Source organism: Chlorocebus sabaeus, chromosome 7, assembly GCF_047675955.1.
Source record: "Chlorocebus sabaeus isolate Y175 chromosome 7, mChlSab1.0.hap1, whole genome shotgun sequence".
NCBI classification, from domain to species: domain Eukaryota; kingdom Metazoa; phylum Chordata; class Mammalia; order Primates; family Cercopithecidae; genus Chlorocebus; species Chlorocebus sabaeus.
In genome coordinates, this window is record NC_132910.1 from 128,058,691 (window position 1) to 128,073,602 (window position 14,912).

The 14,912-nt window shown below is 38.2% G+C and overlaps 1 long non-coding RNA gene across 1 annotated transcript in view; it reads right to left on the reverse strand.

Annotated features, from left to right (window-relative positions):
* Positions 1 to 408: 408 nt before the first annotated feature.
* The window catches only part of LOC103236568 (uncharacterized), a 50,710-nt gene continuing 36,206 nt past the window's right edge, over positions 409 to 14,912 (reverse strand). The window contains exon 5 of the long non-coding RNA XR_012093506.1: positions 409 to 4,133. This is a non-coding gene — a long non-coding RNA (uncharacterized lncRNA). The remainder of the gene's footprint in view (positions 4,134 to 14,912) is intronic.

A 14,912-nucleotide genomic window follows, 5' to 3' on the forward strand; every position in this document is an offset into this window, starting at 1 on the left:
CTCAAATTTGAGGACCCTTGTCCTAGAGGAAAAAATATTTGCATGTTTTATACCACATTTTAATATACTATATTAGAACAGACATGTGAGACTTCTTTTTTGAAATGTGCCGTAATACGTGGGTTAATTCATTTAAAATGGAATTGAAATGTGAGGCTGAAAAAAGAACAGTGAGTGCAGTGGGAGTCAGGCAACCTGATTTCTCATCTCAGCTCTGCCACTAAATAATCATTAATAATAATAGTAACAAATATGATTGCTAACAACTATGTGAAACTCTGCCATGATACAGAACTTCTCTTGGACCTCAGAATCTTCAGCCATAAGACAAGAACGTTGCATTAGAAGATCTCTAAAATCCCTTTCCAAATCTAAAATACGTTTCTAAAACAGTTTCCGCATTCACCATTTGCATAATTAAATAGTATAATCATCCCCAATCTCTTTTCAGATTACCTCCAGTTGTTTTCAGCTTCTTGTCTTTTCAAAGCAGCACTGAAAAGACCGCTCTCTGCTGTGTTTCCCAGTCCATCACTTTTAAATCTGCCTTTCTTTCTGCCCTCTCTCTCTTTTAGGTTAGTGGTTAGTTTACTATGCAATTGTTTAAAATGAGGTATTCTTACTTTTATACATGTAAATTCCCATGAAAATTGCTTGATTAAAACTCCCCAATAGACTTTTAGAAGAATACACAACAAATTGTACTCATCTCAGAGTGTGAAGCACCCTGTCTTGAAGGTCAATTGAACAATTCACAGGGGCTGGAAACTGACAAGAAAAAAAGTTTCACTGAAGTTAAAACAGGGAAGAGAAGATAGAGAAGTTAGCAATCCAGGGGAAAAATGTAACACTGCTGTTTGTGCACAAGGCCTCTGAGTTTCCTTTTCTTATCCTTCCTGTTTTTCCCTCCCTCCTTTCCTTTTTTCCCCTGCTTCCTTCCTTTCTTCCTTCTTTTTTATCTATTTTGTTGGTGCTGATTTTCTATCTGTTGAATTGCTTTCACACCAAAAATCTTGCTTATGTAAACTATAATCTTCAAAAAGGCAAGATTTAATAACCCCCATAACATTTGGTGAATATTTCCCAAACAAATAATTTCTCGATAAAAGCTTAAGGGAAACACACTTAAAGAACAAATGCATAATGCATTATAACCCTGGCAACAGTCCATTAATTGGCTTTCTTTACAATCTGTAAGTGCTTCTTCCCAAAACATTTTATTTGTATTTTCACAAGGAGGTACATTTTTTCTTTCACCTATCCACTGCTTTCTCGGCTCCTGTTCCCTTTCTGTTAGGATCTGTGACTGAGGGGCGGACATATGCCGGCGCTTTGCTTGTTTCTGACACACTGCAGTGTTTCAGCACTTCGTATTTTATGTCCTGGCTCTCCAACTCCTAACGCATTCCCGGGTAATGCAGCTTCTGCCTGAGTGCCCTTGAGGCCCACTTAGAGCATGTGCATGGTTGATCTAAAACTTTTCAATAACCCTTCTCTGCTTCAGATGGGAAATGACAAGAGAATGCCCTGTTTCAGCATCACATTGCAATCATTCTACCTCCATGCCTTATGGTCTTGCATCCTCAAATTGGTCTTATCTGCTATAGCTGATTGTCCAGTGCTTTCCAATGGGGCTGTAACCATAGCACATTTCCAGCACCCTCATTTTGTTTCAGGAATGAACATAGATAATTTTGATCCATGGTCAACTCCAGTGGTGAAAATCTTCAAAGCTGTTATCGGTTCAAAAAAGATCGGAAGTAGTTCATTTCTAAATAGTACATCATTTCTGGAATGTGGATTACTATGTAAGCCTCTCTTGATGCCACTCTTAAAGAAACATGAGCAATAGTCCTTCAAAATGCTCTCTATGCAAATAATTGTTTTGTCACAGATCCTTTTTGAGCTACTTATTGTCACCCACTTTATTCACAATGTTAGCCTAATTTTACTCCCTTAACTAACTGTATTTATTCCCTCATTCTTTCTCTTTTCCCTTCGATAAGATACTAATAAATCAAACAAAAGAATCCTCAGAAAAGCTTTCTCTAAACCTCAGGTCAGTTGGGGGGCCCCTGTGATTTTTGTCAGTTTAGATAAATCCTGTATATGTTCTTCCTAGAAATAATCACGATTGTAATGAAATCATGTAAATCTTGTTGTTGAATATCTCTCTTTCTTTTTTAAATGAATGCTCTAGAAGATCATGGATTTTCTCTTCTTCAACACGGAATCCCCTGTGCCTAGGCCAGTGGCTTGAGTGTAACTGGCATTCTGTAAATGTATCCTATTCCTTTATTAATTTTCCTAACTGCTCTTTGCCTGTCATTATATTTCTAAAAATACAGTCCTTGGCATTTTGCTGCTTTGCTGGTAAAGGCATTCTCTCCCTGTAGGCAAATGGACACTCGAATAAAGCTTTGGAAATCCAAATGACTATAGAAACAGCCCTTGGTTCTACCAGCCTGCTAAGTGGAACGCAGTGGCCACGCATATTACACTGGAGGGAGCTGAAGTCACACACAAATTCTGGCTTCCCAGGTTCCCCATTTCCTTATAGACACCCCCCCACCCTTCATTAGAACTTTTTTTCTTCAGGTGGGTTACAATGCAATTGATTGTGATTAGAGTACTTAATCTATTCACTATAACTGATTAAGTTACTGCTTGATTGTGTTACAGCTTCATCCATTTACTGTGATTAGGTTGTTGCTAGAAATATATGGATACAATCAAGCTTCTGCTATTGTCAAATTCCTCGGGGTGTTTCTGAATTTCTCCACACAATCTTTTTGTCTATTCCTTGGGGTATGTCATTTCCACAGACAACTAATCTCATCTATTACATTTTGAATCTTCTTGATTTTATTCTGAGGGCAACTTTATCTCAAAACGCCTGGGGTGACTTTCCTGCCCTCCCCAGTACTAACCATGCCTGACAAATAACTTATGGGGGGCACCAACTGTGCTTTTCTTTGCCTTTCCTACTGTCTATTCCTTCATCTCAGAGAGGCGGTGGCAGAGATTCATTCCTTTACAACTTCTAACAAAGAGTAGGAGACCTTCGTGTGAATTCTTCATCAGGGGTCTGGAATGCAAGTTATACCAACATCTTCAATGTATTAGAAGAACAGGCAGAAGCACAGTTTGTAAAGATAATAACAATGAAAAGATTCGGACTATGCAATGCCCCACGTTAAGAAAAGCACATATACACAACTCAGTTCATAACCCACCGCTTGCATCAGGCTCGCCTTTTCCAGGGTGAGGTGGGGTCAGTGGTGGCTTCCAGCACACTCCAGCTTTCCCAGCCATGGCGATGAGCCTTCAGACACACAGAGAGAGGCTCACTTTCTAGCGTGACAAAGTTGAGGCCAGTAGTCTCACTACGTTTGTTTTATTGGGGGGGGGGAGGTCAACAGAGCAATGAGGTATGTCGTGTGTGTTTGTGTATTTGACTTTCCAGAGCCTCCTCTTGTGGATGAATGGTGAAAAGCTTCCTCTTGGTAATCACAGTAACCAAATGCCAGACACTTCCCTATGGCTCCTCCAGAAACAGCGTGGTGTAGCGAGGCAATGCCTAAAAACTTGTTTTTCCCAAACAACACAAGAGCGTACAGAGGATCTCATGGTAAATATGGTAAATATTAATTAGTAATTGGAATTCTTTTTTTTGTTTTTTTTTGTTTTTGTTTTTTGAGACGAAGTCTCACTCTGTTGCCAGGCTGGAGTGCAGTGGCATGATCTCGGCTCACTGCAACCTCCGCCTCCCAGTTCAAGTGATTCTCCTTCCTCAGACTCCTGAGTAGCTGGGACTACAGGCGCGTGCCACCGTGCCCAGCTAATTTTTGTATTTTTAGTAGAGACAGGGTTTCACCATGTTGGCCAGGATAATCTCAATCTCTTGACCTTGTGATCCGCTCGCCTCAGCCTCCCAAAGTGCTGGGAGCCATCGCGCCTGGCCTGAAATCCTTTTAGTCTGTGAATATGGATTGTATCAGCCTTACATTTCTTGTATGCTGTTAAATTATTTTTTGGCTTGGGAGTCCTAGTTTTCCAGCATTTCTGGTATTTCTTCCATGCATACAGGTAGGTGCAACACTACCCTCTGTCTTCAGAGCTCCATCTAATTGCTTTCAAGAGAGAAAAACGGAGATGAAAGTTTACACAGTTAAAGGTATACAAAACATATTTTTGTTTCACTTCACTACAAAAACTATAATCTCTTTTCTGTTTTTTTGTTTTTTGGGTCTTTTTTGTTTTTTGTTTTTTTTTTTTTTTTGAGGTGGAATCTCACTCTGTCGCCCAGTCTGGAGTGCAGTGGCGTGATCTTGGCTCACTGCAACCTCCGCCTCCCAGGTTCAAGCGATTCTCCTGCCTCGGATTCCCTAGTAGCTGGGACTACAGGCGTGTGCCACCACACCCAGCTAATTTTTGTATTTTTAGTAGAGATGGGTTTTCACCATGTTGGCCAGGCTGGTCTCAATCTCTTGACCTCATGAACCTCCTGCTCAGCCTTTTAAAGTGCTGGGATTACAAGTGTGAGCAGCCATACCCAGGCCAAGAACTATAATTTCTTGACACATAACCTAAATAACTTTACCAGAAATGGAAAAACAGAACTACAAATATTTTAATTTTAAAAAATAACTTTCTGAAATGTAACATCATATCATGAAGAAATTCTCTTTATTTCCATGAGTGGCCATGTTATCTGCACTTCAGAGGTTGAATAAAATTGTCACATACTTTGAGATCCTCAACAACAGCTTTAAAAATGTCTATTAAACATTATTCGAATATGAACCCAGGTATTCGACGGTCTCATGTAAGCAGAACACTGTGCAGGAAATAAAACATGCTTTGACAAGATAAAATATAAATCCCCAAATCCAGGCACTCCATTTCTATAACTTAGTTTGGGGATGAACTCCTACCATCTTAAAGATGAGGATCAGATTCTGCTAATTTGTTCTTTGTACATTATTTTCATAAAACTGATTGGTCTTCAAGACTTTCAGAAAATGAAAGCAGAAATCAGAGGTAAGTGGAGAGGTTGCTTATTGGTATCCATGCTGATAAAAGCTAGAAAGCACAGAAAAAGGCAGGAAACTTCAAAAAGCAAAGACAGAGAATCCAACATATAAGAACTGTTATATCTTGTCCAAATTTACAGTCATCCCTTTATTATAGTATGAAATACTCATTTATGTTCATAGTAACAGCATTGAGAAATCAATTCAGTAAACACACCGGTACTCTATCTGCAGCCTAACATTTTATATTCAGCTCCTAAGATGTTCTGGCACATGCCCCGGGGTTCAACTGGCATCATGTCGAATGATACTGTGAAAATCAGCTTCATAGACACGCAATGGAAATTAGGTACTTTACATTGTAATTTTTAATGAAACTATTTCAAGAGAAGGGCTAGACAAAGTTAAAGGGTATCAAGAGTAAAGCAAGTAACCCGGTAACTGAGAGTTAAAAAAAAAATGGATGAAGAAGCCATCGAAGATTATAGAAAGGTCAGGAATATAGAGCTTTGAAAAATGGAGAGGTAACATAGTATAGCATCAGAATTCTAGATCTTCTGAAACTCGCAGATTAAAGATTTAAGAAGGCTATAAATGAGGTAGAGGTAGGATTTGATATAGAAAATGATTAAGATATAAATAAGAATCTCAGCATAGGCAAGATTCTGGTAGGGGATACATTAGAAATGTTCAGGAGTGGATGACATGAAGAGGGGAAATGGCAAGTTCAAGTCAAGGATAACTTAACTAGTTTTGGCCTTGGGAGCAAAATAAAACGAGAAAATCTGAAGGAAAAAAGAGCAAAACCAAATCCTGATCAGGCATAACTGGAAGGTAAATGACAGTCTTTAAAAAATGAAGAATAAATTGACAAAGTTTAAGAAGATAACAGATTCAAACTAGGAACTTTTTGGTATCTACCTTGAAATAGGTTTCTACCTTGAAATAGGTTTGAGACCAATATAATCATTAGATATTCTCATGAGAATCCATGGAATTCACTGGGAGATCCAAAATCAGGATTAATTGCACTCATGAAAGAGGCAATGAGTCAAGACTGTGAAATATTTTAAAAATTATAGAAAAATGCACCAAAACGAGAGCTGTGCTTTGGAAATAAGGGCATGCATAATATAACCCAAATGGCGTCTTACTCCTGGAGGCTCACCTCACCGTTAAGGTGTCTGAAGCTCAGCTTTTAACAAGTATACTTCTTCTGATCTTCCAATTAGAGTGTGTTCATGAGAAACAGAAGAATACATAAAGACTTAGACAAAATTTTAAGAACAGATTGCAATCACTCCTGCCTTACCAATTAGACTTATTTTTCCAGATCTCCTCATTAATTATAAAAATGGAAATTATTGTACTTGGTGCTTTACAATAAATATTCAAGCAACTGGAGCTGTAAAATATAACCTGGCAATTTAAGTGATTGATTACAGCAGCGTAATGCTTGAGACATTTCTATTAGCTGAAAACCTGAAATATTTCTAGTAAAATATTTAACAAAAAGAAGGTCTCTTTAGGCCAAGTAAAACCAGAGCACTTGTAACTGAGGAAGGTGGATTCATCCTCTTCCTTCTGTCAAAAACATGTCATCAAAATAACCTTTTACCATGTTCCATTATGTAAATAACACAACTTTGTATAACATCATACATAAAAAGACTAGGAAAAATGAGAACTGATTGCTAAGTGAATTACTTCCAGTCATTAGAAGAAACATAGATTTAGTAATGTTCTGTCATTGTAATTGTTATGTTATGATGCTTAAGTTTGTCATTAAATGATACCTATGTGTGGACTAGCCCTAAGAAACAAAAAGTAAACAAAATAAAGTAGTAAAATGAGCATTTTAAAATGACTTTTTTCACCAAAAAGATGTTATTAAATTATATGTAATTTTCAATGCATTAATATTTTTGTGGTTTCTAATCAACTTTCTTTAATGGAAAAGTAGTATGTCACCAGAAATCACACACCATTTCAAAATTCATTGATAGTTTATACTTATTATTGAAAGATGTAGCTGACCTGGTCATTTTATTTAGTTGAAAAGAAAACAATAAAGCCAAACATAATTTTGCATGAGTCTATAATGAAAGTGTTTTGGAATGTGTAGATTTAATTGTACCCAATCTAACAATATCAGGCACAGTTTTCAACTACAGAGGGAAAAGGCAACAACCCTGTCTCTGTGCATAGCCTCCTTCTTACACAAAGTCTTGCTAGACTCTCACAATACAAACTGCATTTTATGTTTCTTTTTGATATTGACTTAAATAGCTTGCTATTGACAAAGGAAGAAATAGGTCAAAGAAACCGTTACAGTCACATCAAGCATGTTCAGGGCTGTAAAGATTCAATTAATTGTGCACATTTCTCTGAAGTGAGCAGTAGCAAATCCAGTCCTCACCACATGCTTTTTGGTCTGCCTGGTTTTGTACTGAGCCATACTTTAAATTATTTGTCAATATTTATAATTGGAAGATGTCACTTTAAAAGCCTAGATGTATGAATTGTCTTTAAAAATCAGAGATGGATCCACATTCCCCCATGGGCTCCCTCTTTTTATAAGGTACTTGATCACTTTTGCCCCAGCCCTAACTATTCCTTGTTGTCCCTCTAACACTGAGAGAACATTCATTGTCCTTAAACATCTTTCTAGCTCACACCCATTTTACTTCTCACATTTATGTCACCTGCCTGGCAATGCATGTGTGTTTGATGCCCACTCTATGAGCCTAGAGGATTAGCTTTGTCATGCCATATTCCTGGACCCACAGTCATTTCCTAGAGTCTAAGTCTGCAGATACCATCTCTCAGTGCTTGGAGTAACTTTGAAGATTTTTCTCTCTGTCTTTTATGTTATAAATTTTACCTGCACAATGAAAAGATGTGAGTTTATTTTCATTCAGCTTCCTTACTTAATTCCTTCCTTCAGTTAATGTTCTGTTTTATATTTTTAAACAGGTGATCAGGCAAATGTCGCCTTAGTTCTGAGACTATAGAAGAACTTTTCAGCTGTACCTGGAGAATGTAAAAACTACTGCTTAATAAATAAGTGTTTAGTCAAGGAGAGAGGGTTTTTCTGTTTTTCATACTCTACTTGGTCTTAACAGGCTCTTATTTTTCAAGAGTAGTCTATGATAACTTACTTTGGCATTCTCTCCATGAGAGCTAAAATTCAGTAACTCTATCAAGCTGGCTGCTTATTGCTCTTCTGTGAATAGCATACTCTGTCCAATCTATTTCAAAGGACAACACTGCAGTCATAACATATAATGCAAATACAATGTGGCAATCTGACTTTCAAGGGGTACTTCCTAAGAAGCCTGTTTAAGCAAGGGTAGCATGCCACAATCAGCCCTTGTATGTATTATATCAAACCGACTTAAGTGTTACAGAATAAAGTAACAATCTTAACTTTCTCAAACACAGATCATATCCCAAAGATTGAAAATGTCTTGTTCTCTACAACCTTTCGCTCATAAGCTTAATTCTCTACCTTTCCCTGAGCATGGTTTGATGCTCCTTAGGCCCCAAATGGAGAAGAGAGTCTTTCTTTCATGGCTTCAGCTCCGCTTAAAAGATTCATGGTAGGTGACTTAGTCCTACTGCTACAACAAAAATCCCCCAGACTGTGCAATTTAGAAAGACAATACATTTCTTACTCACAGTTCTGGAGACTGAGAAGACTGAGATCCAGGTTCCAGTAGATTTGGTGTCTGGTGAGAGCCTGATCTCTGCTACCAAGATGGCACCTTGTCACTGCATCCTCACATGGCAGAAGGATAAGGCAGCTCCGTTCAGCCCCTTTTATAAGGGTATTAATCCCATTCATGAGGTTGGAGCTCTTATAAAATGACTTGTTTCACAAAAGACCCCATTACTTAATACTATCAGGTTCTGACATATGAATTTGGGGGGGATGTCCATATTCAGACCATAGCAACAGGTTTCTCCGACTCTTCCAGATATTAAACCTGGAAATGTACATTGTATAACACACCCAAGACCAAGAGGATAAACAGAACTATGGAAGTGTATGAGGAGATCCTCATTCAGGCGGGGCGCAGTTGCTCATGCCTGTAATCCCAGCACTTTGGGAGGCCGAGGAAGGAGAATCACCTCATGTCAGGAGTTTGAGAAGAGCCTGGCCAACATGGTGAAACCCTGTTTCTACTAAAAATACAAAACTTAGCTGGGCATGGTGGCGCACACCTGTAATCCCAGATACTCAGGAGCCTGAGGCAGGAGAATCGCTTGAACTGGGAGGCGGAAGTTATAGTGAGCCAAGATCATGCCACTGCACTCCAGTCTGGGCAACAGAGTGAGACTCCGTCTCAAAAAATAATAATAACAATAATATAAATAAATAAATAAATGTGTAAAAAATTTAAAAAAAATTCCTCATTCAGTGTGTCAAACGTAACCATCACCTGATATAATGATAAAGATAGCAGTCAGCCAAGTTATCGCAAAGAATTTTTGGGCAATGAACAATGACGGTACCAAGCAAAGCATGATCTGCTTTCTAATGTTCATCCTGAAGACCCAGCCTCTTCCCAGCATCTTAGATATCATCACATATGTGTCAGTAGCAGTCACTCAATGACAGCGTCTCAGAGTAAATTCTGACTCCTTGCCGTAAAAATCAGCACAATTTTCCCTAGAGCGGTCAAACTGTTTGCATCTTCCTCTCTACATATCACAATCAAATCTCTGATTCAGGTCACACTAGTCTGTCTCATAGCTGGACGACTAGTTTTCTCCACTGTGAAAATCACCTCTTTGGTCTTTCAGTTCTGCTTGACTGTGTCAACATCTTACTGGCTTCCTTTGACCTTCTGTATTAAATTCTATTTCAGCTCCCTAGGTTTCTGTCTGTTTACTCAACAGCATTGCAGCACTCATCTAGCCAGGCTTTGCCACCTGCCCCTTCGATTTAGAGCAGCAGTTCTCAAATGTTTTGGCCTCAGAACTCCTTTACATTTTTGAAAATTAATGAGAACCAAAATGTTGATGTGTGTTAATTCTATCTATCACTATTCACTATATTAAAATTAAAATGGAGACATTACAAAAATATCTACTTATAAACCCTTCACATGTTGACATAAAATATTTTTATTAAAAATCTACTTTTTCAAAACAAAAACAAAGCAAGAAGCGTTATATTGTTTTACATTTATGCAAATCTCTTTAATGGCTGGCTTAAGAGTGTTGGATTCTTGTTTTTGCTTCTGAATTCCATGTTGCAATGTCTTCTTTTGGTTTAAGTTCCTAAAGAAAAATTCCGCATACGCCTCACATAACTATATGATTGGAAAATAGAAGAATATTTTAATTGCGTTCTCAGATAATGTTGAATTTCCTTCTTTGATATGACACCAAAACTTGACAAGCGATAACTTCTTAAAACAATATGCAATGTAGAAACTGAAATCATATCAATGAACTTGTTTTCATGTGCTGCATTAAATTCCACTGCTCTGTCTTGTGATCAAATAGGGGTCTTTTGTTCATGCGTAATATTGTACATCCATGTATGTGGAAAATATTGACTGATTATGCAGCTCTTACAAATGTTGATGATTTTATTACACAATATAAAAATACTTATAATTACTGATCTCATAAGAAAAGTCTCTAAGTAGTGAGAAGCTGTTAAACCTCATGGTTGTGTATGTATTTCAAAATGTAATTTTTGCATGAAAGCTCTAATTTTACTACTGACAATAACACATACTGATAGCTATTCCCTTGAGGTATCAGGCTTACATCATTTATTTTCAATAAAATCTCTGCCAAACATCCAAGTCTGTATAGTTTGTGTGTTAGCCATTCTTTCAAGTAAAAAGAGTGCTTATGAAAACATTGACTCGTTTTAGCTCACAACTCAATCACACAAGTGTTTTTCCTCCAGACATACTTTAGTATGCAGCAGATGAACTTCATGCATAATTCTCATTTTGTCAAAGAACAGAAGGTGAAGGGTTGACATTTAATCAAATTAATACTTTTTCTGCTTCATCATTAAGGGCATTCTTAAGAGAAACTAGATTCTTTTTTTTTTAACTGCAAGTGTGTAGCTGTAAAAACAAATGATGACAATTAGTACAATTTGGTGTCACTGTCTTGATTCGTGCTAAGGCACCAGCAGTTTTACCCATAGTTGTTTTTGCACCAAATGTCAACACAGAGAAGCACTGCAGATATCAAAACAAGGAAAAGGCAAACAATGCCCTAGCATTACTATGAAAAGAGTTATGACGTCATAGACCATGTGAGAGTGTTTCCGGAACCCCCAGGCTCCGATGCACCACCCTTGGAGAAGTGCTGCCTTGATGCAGGGGATTTCAAATCCTGGTTGCCAATTAAAACAATGTAGAGAGCTTTTATACATACACATACATACATACACACAAACATATATGCACACATATCCACATATTAATCCATATCCATATATTAAATATACATACATACCTATACATTACATATATACATACATATACATACATGTATACATATACATGCACATTACATATGTACACACATATATATCTACATACACATATATGTACATCACATATATGCACACACATATACATACATATGCGTGCATACATGTACATTACATATGTACACATATACATGTATACATACATACATATACATGGACATTGCATATACACACACACATATACATACATATTTTGAGATGCGTCTATATTTCTCAGGCTGGTCCTGATCTCCTGGGTTTAAGCAATTCTCCCACTTTCAGCATCCTGAGTAACTAGGATTACAGGTGTAAGCCACCACACACACGTAGCTTTTAAAAAATACATATGCTGGCTGGGTGCGGTGGCTCATGCCTGTCATCCCAGCACTTTGGGAGGCCGAGGCAGGTAGATCACAAGGTTAGGAGTTTGAGACCAGCCTGGCCAACATGGTGAAACCCCATCTCTAATAAAAATACAAAAAATTAGCCAGGTGTGGTAGTGCACGCCTGTAGTCCCAGCTATTCAGTAGGCTGAGGCAGAAGAAACACTTGAACCCGGGAGGCAGAGGTTGCAGTGAGCTGAAATTGTGCCACTGCACTTCAGCCTGGGTGACGGAGTGAGACTCCATCTCAAAAAAAAAAGCAAGAAAAAAACAACAAAAAATATATGCTTAGGTCCCAACCAGACCACTTAAATGAGAATCATTGAAAGTATGGCCCAGGAGTCAGTGTTTTTGTTTTTAAAGGTTCCTAGATGTTTCTACTAAGAACAAGGTTGAGAAACACTGGTCTCTATGGTATCTGAACCAGTTTTCAATGCTATGTCCCCTTCTTCCTTGTTTTCTTATTCTAAGTTTCCCCAAGTTCTTTGATGTGCTAAGTACACTTATCTATGACTCTTCTAACTCCCTCAAATCTTATATTCTTTAAGAAATCTTTTCAGACCTTTTTTTTTTTGTAGACAGAGTCTCGCTCTGTCGCCCAGGTTGGAGTGCAGTGGTGCAAACTCGGCTCACCACAACCTCTGCCCCTGGGTTTAAGCAATTATCCTGCCTCAGCCTCCCGCATAGCTGGGATTACAGGCGTGCACCACTGCATCCAGCTAATTTTTGTATTTTTAGTAGAAACGAGATTTCACCATGTTGGCCAGGCTGGTCTTGAACTCCTGACCTCAGGTGATCTGGCTGCCTCGGCCTCCCAAAGTGCTGGGATTACATGCGTGAGCCCCCACGCCCGGCCAGTGATGCAATCTTGGCTCACTGCAACCTCCTCCTGGAATCAAATGTCCTCTCACCTCAGGCCCTGAGTAGCTGGGACTACAGACATGCACCATCAGGCCCTGCTAATTTGTGTGTGTGTGTGTATGTGTGTATTTTTTTAGAGATAGCATCTCACCATTTTGCCCAGGCTGGTCTCAGGCACCTAGTCTCAAGTGATCTGCCCACCTAGGCCTCCCAAAATGTTGGGATTACAGGTGTGAGTCACTGTGCTTGGCCTTAAAATGATTATTAATTAATATATGAACTTGTTGTTGGAAAAGAATATACATTTTTCTTATATTTTCTAATAAGAAGGTACAGAAAATCATATTGTAATTTATTACATTCCTCCTCCCACATAGCACTTTGCTAGATTTTGAATTTTACTTAATAGGATACTCTGGCATCATGTGGACGAAGAGTGAAACTTGTTTCTATAAATGACAAAATAGCTCTCTCTATATAAGTGACAGAACTTCCTGATGAAAATTAGACCATGAAGCAAAGGTTAATAGTGTAATAAAAATAAGGTTTTCTGGCCAAGAGCAGTGGCTCATGCCTGCAATCCCAGCACTTGGGAGGCCGAGGTGGGTGGATCATACCAGGTCAAGAGATTGAGACCATCCAGGCCAACATGGTGAAATCCCATCTCTACTAAAAATACAAAACTTAACTGGGCGTGGTGGCGGGCGCCTGGGGTCCTAGCTACTCGGGAGGCTGAGGCAGGAGAATCGCTTGAACCCGGGAGACAGAGGTTGCAGTGAGCTGAGATTGCGCCACTGCACTCCAGCCTGGTGACAGAGTGAGACTCCGTCTCAAAAAAAAAAAAAAAAAATAGAAAGAAAAGAAAGAAAAGAAAAAAAAGGCTTTCTGTTTATAACGCCTTTTCCCATGAAAAACTTAAAACACTTATCAAGACAACCTTTTATTTTTTGATGCTAACCTCTCACATCTGAGCAAACTCTTCCCTTAAAGAAATAAAAATGGCCAAGAGTCTCAGATGACTAATGACACTAAGAGGGCTGTTGTCAACCATCTGCATCCAGTTCACGGGCCACAGTTCACCAGCCTCCAGCCTGGTTGATAAAACTATGCCCAGTGATAAAACTATTCACAAAATATCATTTGAACACTTCACTATACGGAATTTAAGATAAGAATTTGGGCATGGGGGAAAAGGTGTTTTTCTCCCTTCACAGAGATTGTAGTTCTCAGCTGTTATCAAATAGTCTGATATAACCCGAAAGAGTAACCGCTCTCTTTCAGAGTCTGAAAGAGAAAGAAAATTCCTCCAGGTCAGAAGAAGAGGATAATGATTTTTTAAGAGTATATCAAGAGATTGATGACATGAAGAAGAATTTCAGGCAGGCAAAGGAAATGGCTGGAAATAAATGTCTCAGGCATAACTGGTTTTCCACAGTTGTCTTTCAGAGCTGCCACAGGGAACAACTTCATAGCCTTATTGAGCATGAAGCAGTTAAAGTTTCCATTAAAATTGGCTAAATTCACTCTCCGGATGCTTTCGGACAAATAGTAAAAGGTCAGGCCTGATGTTTAACTGACTTCGTAATATCTGCTTTTCTTTTATTTATTAAGATTATTTTCACTTTCCTTTTTATTACCATTGTTTCAAATATGTTATTTAAACTAACTACACATGAGAATGTTATGAAATAGCGAAGCAATATTAAGCCAGTCCAAGCATGGCGATTCTTTCCATAACCACCTTTATATCTAATTGCAGTCCTCGGCTTCCTATTTTCTTATTGGACCACTAGGCTGGAATGTCTAAACTGTGTAAATTCAAGCTCAGTAGGCTTTTATCTGTGACAGTGCCTAGTGCCATTTCGGGAATATCTTGGAGAAAAAGTTACATCTGCAATTTTTTATTTTATTTTATTGCCTTTTCTTCCTTGCAAATGGTTACCTAATGATACATTAACCTGTCAGATTATTTGGTTACTTTCTGTTTCAATCATTTCTATTCATTTAATTTTTCACATCCAGTTTTCATGTTTACTGAGCAATTTTGATGTTCAGTTTATTTTACTTTCCTTACACTACAAATTTCTTGTTTGCAATCTCCTGCCTTATTTCCAGTTTTTT